General features: G+C 38.7%; 1 protein-coding gene across 1 annotated transcript in view; it reads right to left on the reverse strand.

The window, feature by feature from the left end:
• The window catches only part of shank3a (SH3 and multiple ankyrin repeat domains 3a), a 226,061-nt gene that overhangs the window by 118,623 nt on the left and 87,567 nt on the right, over positions 1-19,871 (reverse strand). The gene's annotated exons all lie outside the window — the stretch shown is intronic.

A 19,871-nucleotide genomic window follows, 5' to 3' on the forward strand; every position in this document is an offset into this window, starting at 1 on the left:
ATTGTAATGAGCAATTCACATGGGTATGGTGGCATTACTTTGCACAAAAGGTCATCATAAGAGCCAGCGCTGGTCGCCATAATAAAGTAAACAAAACTATACAATAAGCAAAAGCTTTTACAGAAAGCTCTTACTCTGCTGACACCAATTTTGCAGCAACATAAATTTGTGCCTACATGTGAATGTGCATTATTCATTCTTGGAAAATTAAGCAAAGCAACACAAAACTGCTGCAGCAACAGCAGCTGTAGCTCTGTCTTCCGTCATAAATGCCAGAGTTTAAAGGTAAAGATGCCTGTGGGGAAAAATGGAATCCACTCGGTTAAACTCTGCATTCTAATCAACAACTGCACACAATATGTAACACATGAACTGAAATCTGCCTCTAAGATTTACCCTCAGTGGTGCTTCTATTGTCTATAAATGACGGATGCAGAGCAATAACATGAAGGCTGGTTAACTGTTAACTGAACCTCACATACTGGGTACATCATGCTGAATTTAACGCTTAAATTACCACGCTGTGTTACACTGGAGGTTTCCTCCAGTGTGTAAATGACAGCGATGACTGTGAATAGGCAGAGCACTTCCCTCCAGTTACCACATTGTGGAGCCTCAGCTACAGATGGCAGAGAGAGAGCGAGAGAGAGAGAGAGAGAGAGCAAAACCCACAAGTAATAAATCAATCACTGCTGCCTGCAATATTGACTCGGAACCTCAACTCTACCATATTCAGCATCACTCTGTTTCTGACACCTAGATACAACTGTGGACAAACCGCATGTTCTCACAGCAATATAACACGACTAATAATCACACGCAAATGCCCACAGCATCCATTTTAAAGTCTGGTTAGCCTGGTTAAAAATATATTTCTTTTTAATTCAGTAGCTGTAGGTGCAAAGACATAAAATCATGTACAATTCTCACAGTATTACACAGAGAGATAGGAGTCAGATTTATGAATTCTGAGATGTTACTTTACTTTAACACCTGGACACACAAAGGCAGATGTAATTTTCAGGTAAAGGCACAAAGGATTGCAGTATTTGAAGGTGCCATATTGTCTTAGGCTGCTGCATAGTGGACTCAGCAACAGCAGAGCAGAACATGAACCTGGATCAGAAATATTATTGCTATGGAGGATTGCAAGAATTTCTTTAATTTATAAGACTTTTGGGGGTTTTCTTTGTCCTCAGGGGCAATGTCTATGTACCCTTAAGGAGCAATTAAACACAGGACATGGTGAGTTGGAATTGCACATTAACATGCAGATTAGAACAGCAGCCCCTATTATGTCTGCTGACAGTCTCATAGGGATAATGTCAAGAGGACTAGATGAGGATCTTATGTATCCATATTATCATTAAGTTATGTCAGCCTAAAGCAAACATTAAGGTGCTATTATCCCATCAATCATATTGATAGAAAGAATGATAGACGGTTTCCTCCTTTAGCTAGGTAGCAGATGTTGATAATGGGGGTTTATAGAGCCACTGAGACATGTTATCATCTAAATGTTTATTGATGGGTTGATAAGTATCAGACTGAGCTAAATCGGTTCTTTGGTAGCTGCTTCCTCGCTTCGATCTCTTAATGAAAACCGAGCTTGTTAGTTGCAGACTGGCTGTGTGAAGCTATCAAATCCAGTCATTACTAAAATTTATTTCCCTCCAGCCTTCCACAAAGCTGTGCTGTTCACTGTACACCATAAACGCTCTGATTCTTTATCATTCTATTGGGAGGTCTCTATCTGAGCAGCTCAGGCTGCAGTGGAAATTCTAAAAATCAATCACATAATTTTTAACTTTTACACTGCTACTGCCTGTAAAAGTTTTTTGACTAGAAAAAAGGCTGTGGGAAATAATCAGGTCCATATTATAGCTCTTTTAGGCCATATACATTTTCTCTATCAATTTTGACATGATAATGTGTCTGTTTTCCAAATAGTCAGACCTCGTACGAGTATCTACTTTGTTTTAAAGCAAAAGCACACCGCCGGCTGTTTGACAACCATTATATTTATCTCTTAAAGTACAGTTTACATTGATTAATTATTTCCCACCTCTTATATGGAGAATTAATCCATTAAAGAAGAAAAAATTCCAACCCTCCATTTGCTGGTTTTCTAATGTACAATCACTATCAACTCGAAACCCTGGAGAACACAAGGAAAACGAAGATATTTTTTCTGCCAATGTAACAAAACTAACATCAAATATAACTTTGAAAAGCTGCATCTTTACTTGGAGATAGGTTGTCTTTTTCATTACACTGGGAGCTTTGGGGAGACTGAAAGCGTAAGATTAAGAAAGCCACTTGGGACGGACTTATCAAAACGGGGAGATATTGCCATGTAGAAACAGCAGCAAATGAATAAAGACAGAGATACAGTCAAAAGAGAAACAATATCACATGTCAAAGAAGAGATGATCACCTTTTATAACTGAATGTGCATGTTTGATGCATGTGTTTGTATACAGGTTTTATGTGCATATATTCAGATTCAGAAATCTGAATCTGAATGATATATTGACTTGAATGTTACCCAGCATCTGCTTTATATGTGTTTTCAGTGTCAAAGCATCCAATCTTAAATAGAAGTTAGTCACTAGTGAATTACAAGAGGTCAACCCTTAAAAACATTTCAGATTAAAACCGATACGTGCCAAAAATTACTGTTTGCTACCATGAAGACTGAGCAGAGATGGAAAAAAGCTGCACACAATACATGGGGATGAGAAATAGGCTACCCCCCCCCCCCCCCCCCAAAAAAAAAATCTAAAAGTACAAAAAAAAGTCCACAATGCCAGAGATAACTGCTGTTCTGCTTCTACTTTTTCTCTTGTGATTTACGAAACAAACAAAAAAAATGTATATAACCTTTTCAGACACTGATAAACTATTGACTGGTGATGAGCAGGCTAAAAATATTTCTGGAGGCATGCTGCAGAGATTTAGAATGTCAGTCGGTTTGTTAGGCTGGCATAAGTCAAAAGGACTTCTCATACAACTTCTAATAAAACACAGAGAAACGAGAACATTTTTCAAACAACACAGCTTGTACTCGCTATAAGAGACATTCCGTTGTCTCACACTGTGCAAAACAACCTTGATTTTAGTTCTCAAGGTGGTGGTACAAGATAAACATTCATGAATTTGTTGTCCTTCAGTCTGTGTGCATTGTTGTTCATGTTAACACAACACGTCTCGGACTGTGTCTCCTTGTCCATTTGCGTGGAAGCCGGGTTTGCTTGAATCCACAGAAAAACCACAACTGACTTAAAGTGACACTTCTGTCCACCCATCTGGTGCATCACATCTCCTTCCTTCCCACCACCTCCCCCTACATGTTTGCTACAGTGCCGACACTGTATTCAATGGCGCATCAGCAGTAAAACTTTATTTGAGTGCATAACCCCAATTACTGTTTCATAGAAGGACGACTTTAGGGCTTAATACTAAAACCAATGACTGCAATTATCATTTATGACCAGCTCATCTGTAATTCTAAAATCAGTACAAGGCAGTCAAATTGCACAATTGTACTTGATTGAGTTAACATATTTTCTGAGAGTTAACACCTACTTACAAAATCTACTGTAACTTATATGTGGCTAACATGTGGTGCACAGTGCCAGGTGTAAACACACCTAATAGCAAAATCTACTTTTTAAGCCGAACATTAAATCAGTGCAACAATTAAGCACAGGTTTTTAATTATTTTTGTCTGATTAGACCTCTTCTCAGGCCATTGTTCACATCTCCCTCGCTGTGCATTTATTGCATTTTATAGGGCAGAACAACTTACACCTTCATAATTCCTCCAAGAGCACAGTTTGGTGGCTTCATCAGACTAATCAGCTAGAATCATTAACAAACCCAGGGACTCTTACCAAAAACAAAGTAAGTACAGCCACTGCATTAACCATGTTCACTGAAGTTTGGAATCTGCAAAAAAAATAACTTATTTTTCAGCACACACAAGTGATTTAACTGTGAATGCAACTTAAATATTCTGTTTATACAGGTATGATGGCCCATCCCACTCCCCATCACCATAGTGTTCAGCAAAGAGATGAAAATCAATACAATTCTGCAATTATTTATTAGCTGTGATTTATTTAGTATGGAGCAGCAGAATCCCCTAATTCCCAGTACTACTGAGAATAAAAAACGTACTGTAGTGCAAGCTTTAGACTGTCAGCATTTTTCAAAGCTCACTGACGGGAGAGATGAAAGGGCCTTGTCCTCATATGTTTCTGTGTTTTGTCAGTATAGTAACATTGTTTTTTCCAGACACATCAGACAACTATCCACAAAAGAACTATTTGAATCTGACCAAAATATAGGCAAAGCCAGGTTTGTGTCTTTACACTTTTTGGGTGAACTTCCTGGATGACTTTTTGTGACATTGCGTACTTGACAGTTGTGTAATGGTTCTGCCTCATTGATCACCATGATCTTAAACTTGGCACCACAGCTCTTCTGTCGTCTCAGTTTACCTGGCCTACTTTTGATCCGCTCTTTTCAAGACAACCACCATAATTCTCCATCTGCCATCTCTGGCACTGGGAATGTCAAGTGACTTGCTCTTGTCAGACAGGAATGCTTATTTCACAGGCAAAATCTTCTGTTGTAACTTCATGAAGATATTTAAATTTCTACTTCTTAAGATAACTCCACGTTTCAACCTCTGGTTCAAGCCAGTACAGTAAATTCTACACAGTGAGGTTACTCAGTCCAGTCATTCCATTAACATTTTAGTGATTATGCGACAACAAAAGCTGGAGCAGCCCAAATTCAATTAGTTCATGATTTAAGTGTAAGGCTGCTCCACTGTCTGTGTTTATTGCTTCACAAATTATCCAAAAGTCACGAGGTATAACTATACTTTGTTTTTAAATGTAATGGCTGTGACTAACACACAAGCTGAACAGTAATTGTTAAAAGACAAATGTCTTCTATCACACACTGGCCTTTTTATCTGATTTGATAGGATCAGACCAGGCTGTGCACATAAAACCTGAAAATTAAACATTATTTTCACCTTGTCTTTAAAGAACCAACTTCATTCATGGTGATAAAAGAGCTTCTGATAACTAGAACAAAAGGGTCCACATCAAATGCACTTGGGTAAGAAGACGGCAGAAGGACATTTGGTAGATAACGCATCAAAATACTAAGTTAAAATATTTAAGGACATAAAGAACAAATACAGAAGAATTTAGAACACTGGAAGTGACATACTTAAGTCTTTTGTGGTTTCAATTTGACAGAAATTGAAAATATAGTAAATCCATGTGGTGGATGACTTGATCAATATTCCAATCACCAAAACATAATCCCACTAACTTTAGTCAAGGGCAGAACACTGTTTATTTGGCCTCCATGTGAACTGCATGACATTATGTTAAAAACACATTTTTTAAGCAGCAGTACAAACACTATTTTGGTTGTTGATTGTTTTTTGTGGACTAAATGATTATTTTTTCCTTTTTTCTCAAACGAGTCGATAGCTTTATTGCCACGTACATTAGGTATCGACAGGAATACCAAATGTGTTCATAGAACAACATAAACAACAAACAGTCTTAGAGGTCTAACAGCAACTGTTAATCTGGAAGTAGTTAATAAAGACAGTTGGTGCTCAATTGATCTGCCACAGGTAATGGAGGCATCTTTAAAATAAAAAGGTTTAGACCGTTTTATTTAAACACACTCACACACACAGGGAATGAATTGTCAAGTCTTTCATTGTTGGGCTGTTCCTGGGTGCCACTCAAAACAAGGGTCTTCCCTCAAAGTGTCCCTGAGGTCAGAGAAGGCTGTGAATGAACTGCATTGCAGTGCCAGGCTGGATATAACAATCAAAGCAGGAGAGCAAAAGAAAGAGTGTCAGTGCAGGAGAAAGGAGATGAACAACGAGTAACTGAATTAGGGAGGAAAGCAGAAAAGATAGTGAAAAATGCCACTGAACACCAAGAAGCACAGTGTGCAGTCATTAAGTATATGCAACTGTGTTCATGTGGTCACCTGCAAGTTTATCAAAGGGCAGGTTTTGAAGCCATGATCACAACCTTTGGAAAGATGGTAGAAAATATGAGATGTCATCGTCCAGAAACTACACTGCTATTTTCATCTTAGAAAGACTTTTGCCACGAGGACTTTAGGGATTTGGCATTAAAGGAAAAAAATAGAGCTAGAAGATATACAGAAATGTATTTCCTTTAGTGTTTCCACACTACCTGCAGCACATATGGAAGCTGATGCCATGCCAAATTACATCATGACAAGGATAACCACATTAACTGACAGTTTAGGATGGTGTAGATGAAGATAATGTCCTTCAGTTCTCAATCTATATTAGCAGCTTTGGTGAAAAGCAAATATTTGACACTGTTAAAAAGGCTAGACGTACAATTGGGCTGAAATGATATGTTTTTGGCAAAAAATATTATTCAAAAATAGTACAGAATCTGTAGTTAAACCATTTAACTGCACTCAGTCCTGAAAAATGAAAACAGCAAATCAATTCCTATTGGAGACAAAAATCTTTTCTTCAACTATTGTCCAGTTTCTCTGCTTTCACAGCTGTCAGATATTTTAGAAAACTATGTATGCATAGTTGTGACAAGAAATAAAGCATGTATAGTTAATGATACATTTTAAAATTGAGGTAGGATTTGGTAAATCAAGCCTGGAACTTTTGTTATTACCTTTTCTTTGCATTGCCTAAACACTGCATTGAAAACTGTGTCAGAAAATGCCTTGTTAAAAAGATAAGTATGATCTAAAGCTTCATCCTAAACCTTTTGGTCTTTTATTTGTTCATTTCTTTATTTTTCATTCATTTTAAATTCATCCCTCATTGTTATTTATGTGTTTGGAAGTAGAAATCATTTTGGAAAACTGTTAATAAAGACTGAAATAAACGTAGTACTAGTACTATTAATTTGCCAGCACATTAAAACTGCTGACAGGTGAGGGGAATGACATTGATTATCTCATTACAATGGTGCTTAGTGAGGTGGTGTATCAGGCACTAAGTAAACAGTCAGTTCTTGAAGTTGGTGTGTTGGACGCAGGAAAAATGGGCAACTATAGGGACCTGTGCAGCTTTGACAAGGGCCAAGTTGTGATTTCTATTCGACTGGGCCAGAGGATCTAGAAAAGAGCAGGTCTTTTGGAATGTTCCTGGTATGCAGTTAGTTTAGCTCCCATGAAGAGTGAAAAGTGAGTCAAGCAGGGACAACCAGTGAACCAGCAATGGAGTCATGGGTGCCCAGAAGTTACTGATTTGATGTGTGTGGGACGTGAAGACTGGGCTGCGTGGTATAATCCTACAGAGGAGCTACTGTAGTACAAAGGTAGTGCTGGCTATGATAGGAAGGTGTAACAATACACAATGTATCACAGGTTGCTGCAACCAAGACTCTGTAGTGCAGCCACAGGTCAGTCAGAGTGCCAATGCTGGACCCGGTACCCTGCAAAAAGGACCTACAATGGGGACATCAGCGTTAGAACTAGACCATGAAGCAACACAAGAAGGTGGCCTGGTCTAATCAATCATGTTTTCTATTACATCATTTGTTCAACCAGGTATGTGGGTGTCATTTACCTGGGGAAAAACTGGCAGCAGGATGCATTACGGAAAAAATTCCAGCCGGCAAAAGGCATGCTGGTGGTCTGAGCAATGCTCTGCTGAGAAACCTTGGGTCCTGGCATTTAAGTGGGAGTTACTGTGACATATACCACCAAAGTAAACACTGATGCAGACCACTGACACCCCTTCAGGCAACGGTGTTTCTTGATGGCAGTGGCCCTTTCACCAGGGTAATGCACCGTTGCAACACTGAAAAAAATGCTCAGGAATGGTTTGAGGACTATGACAATAAACTAAAAGTGTCGATTTGACCTCCAAATTTTCAACTGTGCTGGAAAAGCACGTCTGAACCATGGAGGCCCTAGCTCGCAACTTCCATTACTTAAAGGAGCTAATGCTAATGCCTCTGTGCCACAGGACATGGTGACACATATTTTGCTATTTTCATTCTCTGATGTAGGAAACTGCGTGACACACAGTTATTTGTTGCCCCAGCCTGAGGTAACAGTGGTTGAACTTTTTCAGCTTACTGGTATAGGCTGCAATGTGACAACATCAACCGCTGAAAATACATCAAAGCAAACAACACAGGATTGAGCTTACAGGAAACAAATTCATATTATCTAGTTTGGGCCAAACAAAACTATTCTTATGATACTAATTAGTTAAACTTCATCTCATAGGTAACTGTGATGGTGGAAGATGACAAATTCAGTTTGAGCCTTGATTCCTCAAAAACCTTTTAAGCGCATTTGAGCAGATACACCAGCGCTTGTGTCAAATCCTCACTGTAATGGTCAGTGAGTGATCATCCACTCCAGCGTGCCATGTTCAGTCATGTCTAACCACATTGCCCTACTGTAAATCCCCAGTCTTGGGGATATTAGAGCAGAAGAATAAGATACAGCAGAAGGCATATGTTTCAGTGGGGAGAGAGAGTCATGTGAGGTGTTTCTCTACACTACAGAGATTTTGCTTGTCATAACACTTAAGCTGCAAAATAGAGACGCTGACTCACTTCTGCCAAAGTGTACGTGTTGATTGCGTTCCCATTTGTGTACATGTGCAGCCAGTGCGGCCTTGTGTGTTTATCAACGTGCTTCCGTGTCAAATTCATTCGCACTCTGGTTGAGATCAGACACCCTGGGGTATAACATTCTTCTCTTCGGTCTCCCTCTTGTCTTCACACTCTTTCATCAAAGGCCGAGCCTTGATCTTTTTGTCTGGTTAAATTAGAGACATTAAGTGAAGGATGATTGGACAGGAGAATATGGGCTTGAAGGAAGAGATGAGACAGAAACTGTAGGTCACACTTGTGGAGCATGGTGGGACAAGGAACACAGGAAGCGTGAAACAAGACAGACAAGGCAGCATGATTTCAATTAAATCTCTGTATTAGATGCCCTGAAGCTAGACATGGATCACTGGACAGTTAGAGGTTAAAGCTAACTAAGTTTAAAAGGTGTTAGCGTCTCTTTATGCCTCTAGGAATTACACACACAAAAAATGTCTGTGATTATAATTACACTGTAGTGCTGAAGGAAGAACACTGCAGTTTGCATTATGTGATATGAAAGAAAGTCTACTATAGAGGCAACAGGCAACTCTGTGCCCACCAAACCAGTTGACTTTACAGGAATGTATCAAAAGGCAAAGGCAAAATGTTAATAACTAGACAAATACAGAGCTAAAACACAACAAATTCAGTCAGTAAGGAGCAGTGATAGCTTATATGTGAGTCTGGTGTAAAGGTTCACATGTACAGTCAATCAATGTACTCAATAACATGCTATATTCTGTTTGTGTAATGCCACAGAAATGAGGCAATTATGCATCAAACCCAGAGAATGCTCATCATGGGTTATGGATTGAGTGATTATTTCAGTGGAAAAAATAAATATATAAGTGTGGACTCAAGTTTAAATAAGTATAAGCAGGTTGACTAAGTGTAAACAAACACACATTACATCATTCCACATCTGAATCCAAAACACAGCCAAAAAAAAGTGTCTTACTAATTAAAAAGTATTGTCTGCGTGTGTTTGTTCGTGATTATGCAAGCAGGGATGATGCATGGAGCAGGACGTGGCTATAGTATCTCTCAAGGCACAGATGGCATCCAGTCTCAATACCACGCAACAAGCATTGTTGTTGCCTTTTAGCACAAAGTGATGCATCGACAGAGGAGAGAAAGAAGAGTGAAGCGTAGTGGGGAAGTCAAGTGAAAGAAGATGAGACGAGTGCTGAGATGATGGAGTGTAATGACTCTCACATAGCCCTGTCCCCATCTCCCAAGACCTCTGGCTGTCGCTGCCTAGATGACATATGCACTAATTAACGCCGCTGAGCTTCCTCCTGGATGTTGGGGGGAAGCTATGAGTGCAAACCAATGCCCTAAAGAGGTACAGTAATCCAGATTATTAGCATAGCAAACATGTAAACTAGACACATACAGTGTCCAGTCACCAGATACCACTGTATGGTACATATGCGTGCTCATTATGCTTGCAATAAGGACGAGCCTGGGATTATTTAACAGCCTAATTGAAATGCTTCTGTCTGGTCCCTAAATCCTCCACTGGCTCTCTGCTCTGGGTTTCCTTCTGTTTGGCCAGAGTCCAGTTCAATAACAGGTGCATGTGTTTTTGTCTCAATCTAAGCGTCCTGTAGGAGTAGATACAATATAGTGGATATAAACTAACACTGTTACATCCTTCAGCCCTCTGTATTTTATGACATAGATAAAGCAGTCGTTTATAATACAGCATGGAAAAAATATTAGACCACCCTTGTTTTCTTCAATTTCTTCTTCATTTCAATACCTGGTACCACTAAAGGTCTATTACCTGAAGAATACAATGAACACGACAAAAAATGCAGCTGATTCCATAATACTTTATGTCCTATTTGACCTGCTTCAGCTTCATTGTATTCCAGAGTATATAAAAGGCCATTTCATGTCATCAGCAGCTCTGCACATGCAAAGGCCTAGAGTGGTTTCCTGCTGACGTTCAAGCCGTAGCACAACTCAGAAGCTGTCAGCTCTCACGTCACGCCTAAAAGTAAAGAATTATGTGAAGCCACAAAGGCAGCCATCTTGGCACTGCTGGGAACTGGCATGAGTGAGAGACAGGTAGAGAAAAAACTGAAGATCTCCAAGACAGCCTTTCATTACACCAAGAAAAAAAAAGCCTAACATGGTTCTACCAAATAGCTAGCTGGTCACGGCAGGAAACATCTTTCTACCCCATGAAATGACCGTGCACTCATCCATTCCTGTGAAGAGCATGCCAAAATGTCATCAAAAATAAAGATCATACAGTCAAGTACTAACTTCTGTGTGTATCGTGACTAAAACAGACAGAAAAGAAAACATGGAATGCCTAAAAGCTGTTTTTGGCAGTACAATGCCATAGCTATTGATGGAAGAACTTAAATGATTTTGGTTATTATCAAGAAAACCATGGAAAACACATAGAAATCACCTTTAAAACTAAAGTTTCATGAACCATTTTTGTCATTATCATTATATTTGTCCAAACAAATGCACATTTAGTTGTACCAGGCATTAAAATGAACAAGAAACTGAAGAAAACAAGGGTGGTCTGATCATTTTTTCCATGACTGTATATCAAGTGCAGGACGTATTATAAGTTAGTGCCTGCCTCCTTTTACCTCCCCTTTTCTTAGTCTGTTAATGTCTGTTTCTTGGTCTCTCACTCTACAGCACGCTAATAATACAGAAGATAGAAAAGTAAAACGTTCAAAAACATTTAAAAGTAGCCCTCTGCATCTGCATGTGTCTACACTGCACTACCAGTTCTAAAGAAGTCCTGCAGTCCAAAGCTGTGTTTTCTAACGTGACTCAGTAAAAAACAGTCAATCTGCCTCACCTCTAAAAAAGCTACAGCAGCAGTTTGCAAGAATATTGAAGTTCCGGTTGCAATCAATTAGACAAACCTCTTAAAAAACTTGAAATCAAGGAGAGCTCATCTTACAGCCCTGTCAGAAGAGAAGCAGAGTGTAGCAGGAGACAAACACCATGCGATATTAAACATGACATCAGTGGCATTGGGGTACACATTACATTCACTTTAATACAGCAGACCTGGCATGCAATTTCACATCAAACAGATGTGTCACAGAGCAAAGACAAAAATGAACTGAGAAGCCTACACATCACCCACAGAAGAAGTCCCTGCTCAAGTTATCGTCCTGTTTCATTAGGAAATGGTTTCATATTATTCTGTGCTGTGACTTCTGTGAGTTGTATTATGAGCAACTGCTGAGTTTTCTTTCAGGAGATGCAATAGCGACTCCTTAATTAAAGTGTTAATGAAATTAATCATTAGCAGAATGAACTCAGCCATTAGTTTGTTGGGCAGAGAAGAATTTTCTTCACCTTTATGTTGCGCCTATGAAGTCAGTCATGACTAGTGTGAAATAGTAAGAAAGTGGCTCTTTAACAAGCCGAGTTCTTTATAAGAAGTGACAAAGTAGAATGAAGAATGGAAATCAGTCACAGTTTGGGGGAGTGGAAATAACTGCTACAATGCCTGAAACTCAATTTTGTTAGGTGTTCACAGGTGTGTGTCAATACCAATACAAATCCTTTACTCTCTGTTTGGCTTTGTTACCTATATGCCAAAGAGCTGAGCAATGAATCACTGTCAAAACGTTCCATCCATTACAATGCTGAAAGGAAAACATACCTTTTCTTACACAAGGTGTCACATTTTCTATTTCTAATGAAACCAGCTCTGAAATAATCTGAAATTTATATATATGAAAGACATCAGCAAAGATCAAAAAAAAATTTCTTCACCATATCAAAAATCAAGCTCAAATTCAAAGAAAATGTAACAGTGAGCATCTGTCTTTTATCACTGAAATATGTTCAGGCATTAAAAAACAAAAGCCTTCTTTTTCTCATCCTCCCATCACCACATGTGACAAGTCAACCATGAAACATTGCTCCTACAAATGAACACGTCATGAGGCCACATCTGGCTACAGACAAACTAATATAAACACAGCATGTCTCCATTTGTGTCTATCACAGTCAGCATCCACATGCATCTCCTTGTAGAATAAGACATTCTGACCTCTTTTGGTAATGAAAAGCTACAACTGAGCTCATGCTTTGCTGTTTGATATTGATTATCATATAAATACCATGAACAAGCCTCCTTTAATTTTAAGTCTTACTGGCTATGAGACACTAACTGGGGGTCTATACATTGTGGATTTTCTTGTACATCTCCAAATCCCATAGCATAAAATGAACACACCACCCAAGGGTTTACATGCGAACTATTACTGTTCTATACCCCTGAGACAAGGAGGGAAAACGGCATTGATTCAATTAACTCAGATTAATGGGCTACCATCAAGATTCAGACACCTTGAAAGACACTGCGTGAACTCACACTGCGCTCTCTATTCACACAGAAAATGCTGAGGCCGGACTTTCCTTAATTATGGACAAGAGTGCGTGATTTGTGCGGTCTATTTGATACGAATAGTTGGGTTTAATTTGTGTTGAAGTGGCATGCTGTCAAGGAAACTAGAGCAGAAAGCAAAGGTGTGTGCTGGTAATCTATGCTTAATGCTATAGCAGTAGTGCAGGAGGAGTACCGGTGACAAAAAGGGGTTTTTACCAATTTTGTGAGCATTATGTGGCAGACAACGAATTTACCATCTACAAAGACAGCAAAACTTTCTGCAGTTACACAAAAATGTGGAGCAATTTCAGCCTGGTATCATTTCATTGCTGGTTGACAGAAGAGATAGATAAAAATTTGGGCAACAAATATGATGATTGACAAGTGTATCTGAATCTCTTATGGGTTTAGCTCTTCCTGTTCTCAGTCTGCAGGCAAGTGTTGAATATAATTACATAGCGGGATGCCTCTAGGTCTGAACACCATCCATCCAAAACCAGGACATATACACAACCGTGCACAAATTTTAGTCGCAAGTAAGCTCTAAAAATTATGTTATAGATGGATAAATAACTCAGATTCTCTCTCTTCCTGGAATAAACAATTAACTACATACAAAGTACAAAATCAATATCTGATATGACCGGCCTTTGCCTCTGAAACAGCTCAAGTCCCCCTAGATACACTTGGCAGTTTTAAAGGTGCTGGGCAGGGAGGTTGTTCTAAGAATCTTTGAGAACTTGCCACAGTTCTTTTATGGATTCAGGCAGTCTCCGTTGCTTTTCTTGTTATATAACTACAGACTGACGTGATGTTGTTGAATTCAGGAGAAGCAGAGAGGTACCATTTGATGAAGAGAGGAGGCAAGAGAAAGACAGAGAGAGAGGAAAAGTACTTTTCTGAAGGAGGGGCAACGTGCACGTATGTAAGACCTCAGACAGGAAATCAGAGGGAGAGTATTAGCAAAGTGCCAGCCAGGGGAAGATAGATGTGTAGCGCTAACAACTTGAAATTGAGCAGCTTTAAATGCTGAGACTCAGAGGAAACCTTATTATTTTTTTTTTAATCTGCAAAGAACCCTGGACCTGAATTTGTAACCAGATAGCAGGCTGTAATCTCCAGTCAGTGGCCACTAGCAGCCACTTCAAATTCAGCATTTGGTCTCCTTTGTGCTGCAAATTCTCCCCTTACTAGTACCAGTTGACTGTAAATGCTTCTTGACCTCTCCTTTCTGAACCTCACTGAATTTCATGTGGTAAATCTCGTATGTATTTCTGCACAACACTGCAGAGTTTATTATTCATCATCATTATTATTCAGACACAGAAATGTTCTTTAACAGACTTTAAGGGAAATGAATGAGGACTGCCAAAACACAGACATGATGTACATCATAATACACACCAACAAATGTACAGTACTTACAAACAGGTGCAGCAACACAAATATTCTTCAGCAGCTTCCTCTGCCACTTTCTCTGTCTGCCTCAGTCTCTTACACACACTGCATTTTAAATGTACACTTTATTTCTCTGCATCCTCCACAGAAGCACGACACAGAGGACTGTCCTGCATCTTAACAATCACATCATTCTGCTGTAGCACAGCACTGCCTGCAGTCAGTAAACACAGTCTCAACTCACAGAATACATTCTAATATACAGATTTTAATGAAGCAAACTGTTTAGTTTCACTGGATAGACTTCTCCAAACTCTCATCCTTTCTTTTTCTCTTCACTTTAGTTTATTGTTTCTTTAAATTTGCACATCACTCACTTTTTTTCAGGGTGTTCCATGTAGCAGCGCATCCTCGCTGGTTGCCAAGGAAACTTACCAGCTGCCCAATAGGGTTTGCTGGTTAAAGCTTTTTAAACATTAAGATTTCTAATACTAATACTGTCTTCTCAAAACATTTGTCTATGAGTGGAGCAATGCCACAGATCATTTGATTATTGATGCCTCTTCCATTTGTAAGGGCAAAATAATTAGCGTTTATGTTTGCCATTAAAAAAAAGCAGCATTTGTCTCTGAGCTTTTCAAACTCACAATTACTGTCAACAGACAATATCATGTTACAAGGCATGTCACATGTACTCTTTTGCCGTAGACCAGTCATTTCTGCAATGATGAGATTTTCAACTAGATTTCTTTCTCATTTGCAAATGCTGGCGGTGTGTCTGAACTCATGCCATGATTTTACACCTGCCAATACCCATTGTGTGCTATGCATCAAGTTTAAAGCTTCTTTTTTATGTCAATGCAATCCTGTGTTCTTACACGTCTGGCACATCAGTGCATCGATGGCTTGCCTTCGATTGTCAGACAGCTGAACCTGTTTCAAAGACTTTAGATTTCCACATTTGGCACAGCTGTTGTGAAAAAGCATCGACTCAAAAGATGCACATCTGCATGTGCCAGTTATACCCCACCAAAGTCAATTTCTTAAATTGTCTTTGAGTATCAGTTCTAAGTGCTCCCATTCGGACTCTCTCTTGTTCTCTGGAACTTCAGGCCAAGGTCAGACATGTTTTTTCCTATTTGGAGGGCTAGTTGATAGGCGTTCCAACCTGATCTGCGACACAACCTCTCTTTTGGCACAACCATTCCGGCTACCAATTTTTGTGAAGAGTACATTTTTTTTCTTGTTCCTAATGAGCAAGTTGTGTTGATTTGTGTTGTTCAGTACTAATGAGCGCCTCTTCCTCTCCCCAGAGGGTGGGCAGCATTCTCAGCTGTATCTCACTTTTCGAGAGGCAAGAGGCTAACATAATGCTGACTCTCCTGGTTGCTGGGCAAACTGGCAGTGGGAAAAGCAGTCATCCCTCTAAGGCTACTTTTATTGAGTCTCAGCCCACAAAAGCATGACAAGCAGAGTCATGACAGTTTTAAGCCAGTGCATTCGTTCTATCAAGACCTGGAGAAATATCAACACACTGTCCACTGTGGTTCTTCCTGTCAGAAACAAGTCCAGTTCTGCAGGATGCGCTGGCAGATCCCAGGCCAGACTGCTTCCTGTATGCCTTCCATCTAGTTCCACTCCTCGTGCTGACACTTCACTCCAACAGGTTGCTTGCACCAACGTCACACTTCTTTTTTTTAATATATATATAAAATTGGTACAAGGAATTCACAAAACCTACTTTCAGTCTGTGAGGCGGCTGAGACTAGACACATTTGCAGCTCTTAGATAAAACAGGTGCGTGACCACATCATGGCGAGTTCAATCATCTGTGTCTAGCCTGCACTGGATAATTGAGTCAGTCACTGATTTAATACAGTAAAGAAAGCAAAGGTCAGACTCATTACATTTTAAATTCTAATGGTAATAACATAATATGGAATTCAAAAATGCAAAAACTAGGAACAGTAAAGAACTTCATGAAAGAGGGTTACCACTTAAAGTGACCCTTCACCTTGTCACCTTTAAGAATCTACATATACAAGATGAATAGTTAATGCATGTGGATATGATTTTACATTCCTAGCGTCATTTCCTAACATCTTCTACCAGCAATGGGTTTGACAAATTTCAAATTCACTACTGATGTACACTTAACATAATGATGGCCTCGACATACAGAAAATGTGCTGGTGCTGGAGTAAAAGGAGTGCTTAATATAGATCTGTGTAATCATATGTACAGCTGAATAGATGCATTAGTTTGCATCCGAAAGCTCTCCTGGGAAGTGTCTTACATACAGCATGCAAATATTCAAAACACATGTACAAAATTCATATTACCAGGAGTTCTAGCGAGATTGCGATAACCTTTACATCTGTATGCTTATCAGGTTCAAGTAGTTAAAAGTAACGATGCCAACACAACAGCCTTGTAACTAAATCCAACATCATATCCATCCATGTAAACGATACCAGTGAGCGTAAACAAATTACAATAATGTCCTCTCTAAATCCGCTTCAACTTTAGGAAAGGTAAGATCTACTGTGAGGCTATTGTGTTTGACTGCTCTAGTTTGAGCTAGGTGTGCCCAACAGCTGAGTATTGCCAGGTTTCAGTGAACCTTTGAATTCATCTCATTGCATCACAAACAAACTCATTTTTGAGCTACAGTGGCAAGTTCATTCATGCAGCACAAAGTCACGACGTATACACACACACACATTACACACAGGTGTTACTGCTCAGCCGTTCCTCACGCTGGCCACAGGATCCACTTGAATAATCAATCTTGCCTATAATTACTGCACAAGTGCACAAACAATTTTGCACACAGATGGGCACAAACACACACAGTATCTAATACAGCAATGAGCAGAGTTGACGGCAAACAACGTGATACAAAAAGACACAACCAGAGTGGTGTCAACCAGAATTAGAGGTGAGATAGTGAGTGACAAGCTGTTCTTCTGCTGCTCCTCAAGATTTACTTCAAAAGTGACTCCAAGGGAAATGCTACAGAAGCTACAATGTGGAAGAAGCACATGAATATGTCAGCACATACGTCAATGTAGTCCCAGTCTGGTTAGATATACTTAACATATATCAGAGGTGAAGGGCAAGCTCTCTTTCTGACCTTCTACGGCCTTACTGCCCTACTCTGACACTATGTGTCTTTACGCATGCATAAACAGACACAGATAGACACTAGTACACACAACAAATATCGATTAAAGTCCTCTTTTCCATTACTGTTGACAGGCGAGACTGAATATGCCAACAAGATTTACAGTTAATGTCAGTCAGCAGTAAGATATGAACACTCATCAAGACAGACACAACCATAAACACACACATATTCACACACGTAGACACACACAGATTTGCACATGAATAAAGTTCACTGCTACTTATTATTCACATGTATGATTTTTTGGCATTTCGGAAAGCTACAATAATTAAGAGATATTGAGAAACTACCATTTTTAACTTTCACAATATAAATTACATGAACCAAGTAACAGTAAAGTGCATCATTACATTTTCATGTAAAAGACCAATTGTATATATATATATATATATATATATATATATATATATATATATATATATATATATATATATATATATATATATATATATATATATATATACACACATGGTGATATGGTTTATAAAACTTTTCCATAACACAAGACTACACTACAGACTGATTGCATCCACAATGTGCATCCATGTGACCGAATCATGTTTTACTGAAGAGGCAGGCAGTTCCAGTGAGAATGACAACATTCTGTATATCATCTCTTGAAAATTATGGCACTGAGATAAAAAAAACAAAAAACAAACAAAAAAAACCAGAGAGAGCTTTCCTCCTGTGAACATTAACATGTTAAATATCCTAAATGCAGATCATGATCATTTAAAACTACACTACCAGAATTCCATATGTATTTTTTTTCATAGTTTTGATGTCTTCAGTATTAATCTACAATGTATAAAATAATTAAATAAAGACTGAGAATGAGAAGGTGTGTCCAAACTTTTGACTGATGGTGTATGTTTTGACCACCAAGTGTGATTGGTTCTTTGCAGTCAGAGCTCATTATCCGTAATTAACCATATCTAAAGGTAATTAACTCATTAGTGTTGTGAATCACAATAAGACTGAAAGAGTAAAACCAGTCCTTTAAGCTTCCTTGAGATTAATTTCACTATGGAATAAACAGTAGAGATGGATCTCCCCTGCTGTGAAGAGGAATGTAGCAGAGGACTATTGTAGTGTAGCTTATTGGAAGTGTGTATATTGCCTGGGGTCTCACTTTTCCATTGGCAGCAGAATAGAGAGTGCAGTATTACTGTATTGACTTCAAGGGTTGTATTCTATCTTTGAGAGTGCCTGCTACTGTACATACCATTTCATTTCAGTTGCATAGTCAGACAACTGAAGGCTCATGAAATGTTACTCGAGATGATTTTGTCTCGGGGTGGATGACACTCCAGCCCACTAATGGTTAGAAATCACATATTAAAATCTGCTGTCCTTTCCTTTATGGTTATAGATATAATATTACATTGGAGAGAGGTGTTCTCCTTGTGCAAACACAATTAATATCTGAACCAGACCTGTAATAAAAGGTCATTCTGACTGAGCTTATATTAATGTCTTCATATATTCCCAGCCTTCTTTCAGACTAGACACATTGAAAAGTGGATGAAAACAAAGAAAATAATAAAGAAAAAGGGAATAAAAAGAATGAAAGTAAAAAAAAAAACAAAAAAAAAAAACAGAAACTATGTAATGGAGGTAACCGAAAAGGTGAGCAGATCAATAAACCAATCATTTGTTAAATGAAAATTAGCTATCCTCTAGTGAACATTAATGGACAATAATCATAATAAAACTTGTTTGTGCAGCACTTCAAAAAAAGTTACAAATAGCTTTACATAACTGGGATCGAATCATTTCAAGAAAACAATTAGGTCAACAAAATCATGCAATAAAAATAATACAAAACAAAATGGGATAAAACAGCCAACAATAACACAAGACAAAACCAACAGAACGTAAGACACAATAAAACACTGCAGTGATATTAATAAAAGGCCTTTAAAAAAGAATTCTCATTCTACGAGTCTTAGATCTATATGTTGGATGCTCTATAGCTACATGAAACTGAATGCAAAAGACCAGTCAAGTGTAGTTTTGGCTTAACAGTCATAAGAGCTCTGCCTAAAAAAGTTGAACCGGATCCCTGACACCAACCTAGTTTTCAAGGTGAACCAGGAGCCAATGTTTTACTGTGTCAGTTAAGATCAAACCAGCATCACGTGAAATGAGGACAGATTCTGCCCTAATGTGAGCAAAAACCTGACTGAAATATATCATATATTATCATAATCAAGGTTTCATGAGAAATGGC

Source organism: Amphiprion ocellaris, chromosome 3 (assembly GCF_022539595.1).
Source record: "Amphiprion ocellaris isolate individual 3 ecotype Okinawa chromosome 3, ASM2253959v1, whole genome shotgun sequence".
Classification (NCBI taxonomy): domain Eukaryota; kingdom Metazoa; phylum Chordata; class Actinopteri; family Pomacentridae; genus Amphiprion; species Amphiprion ocellaris.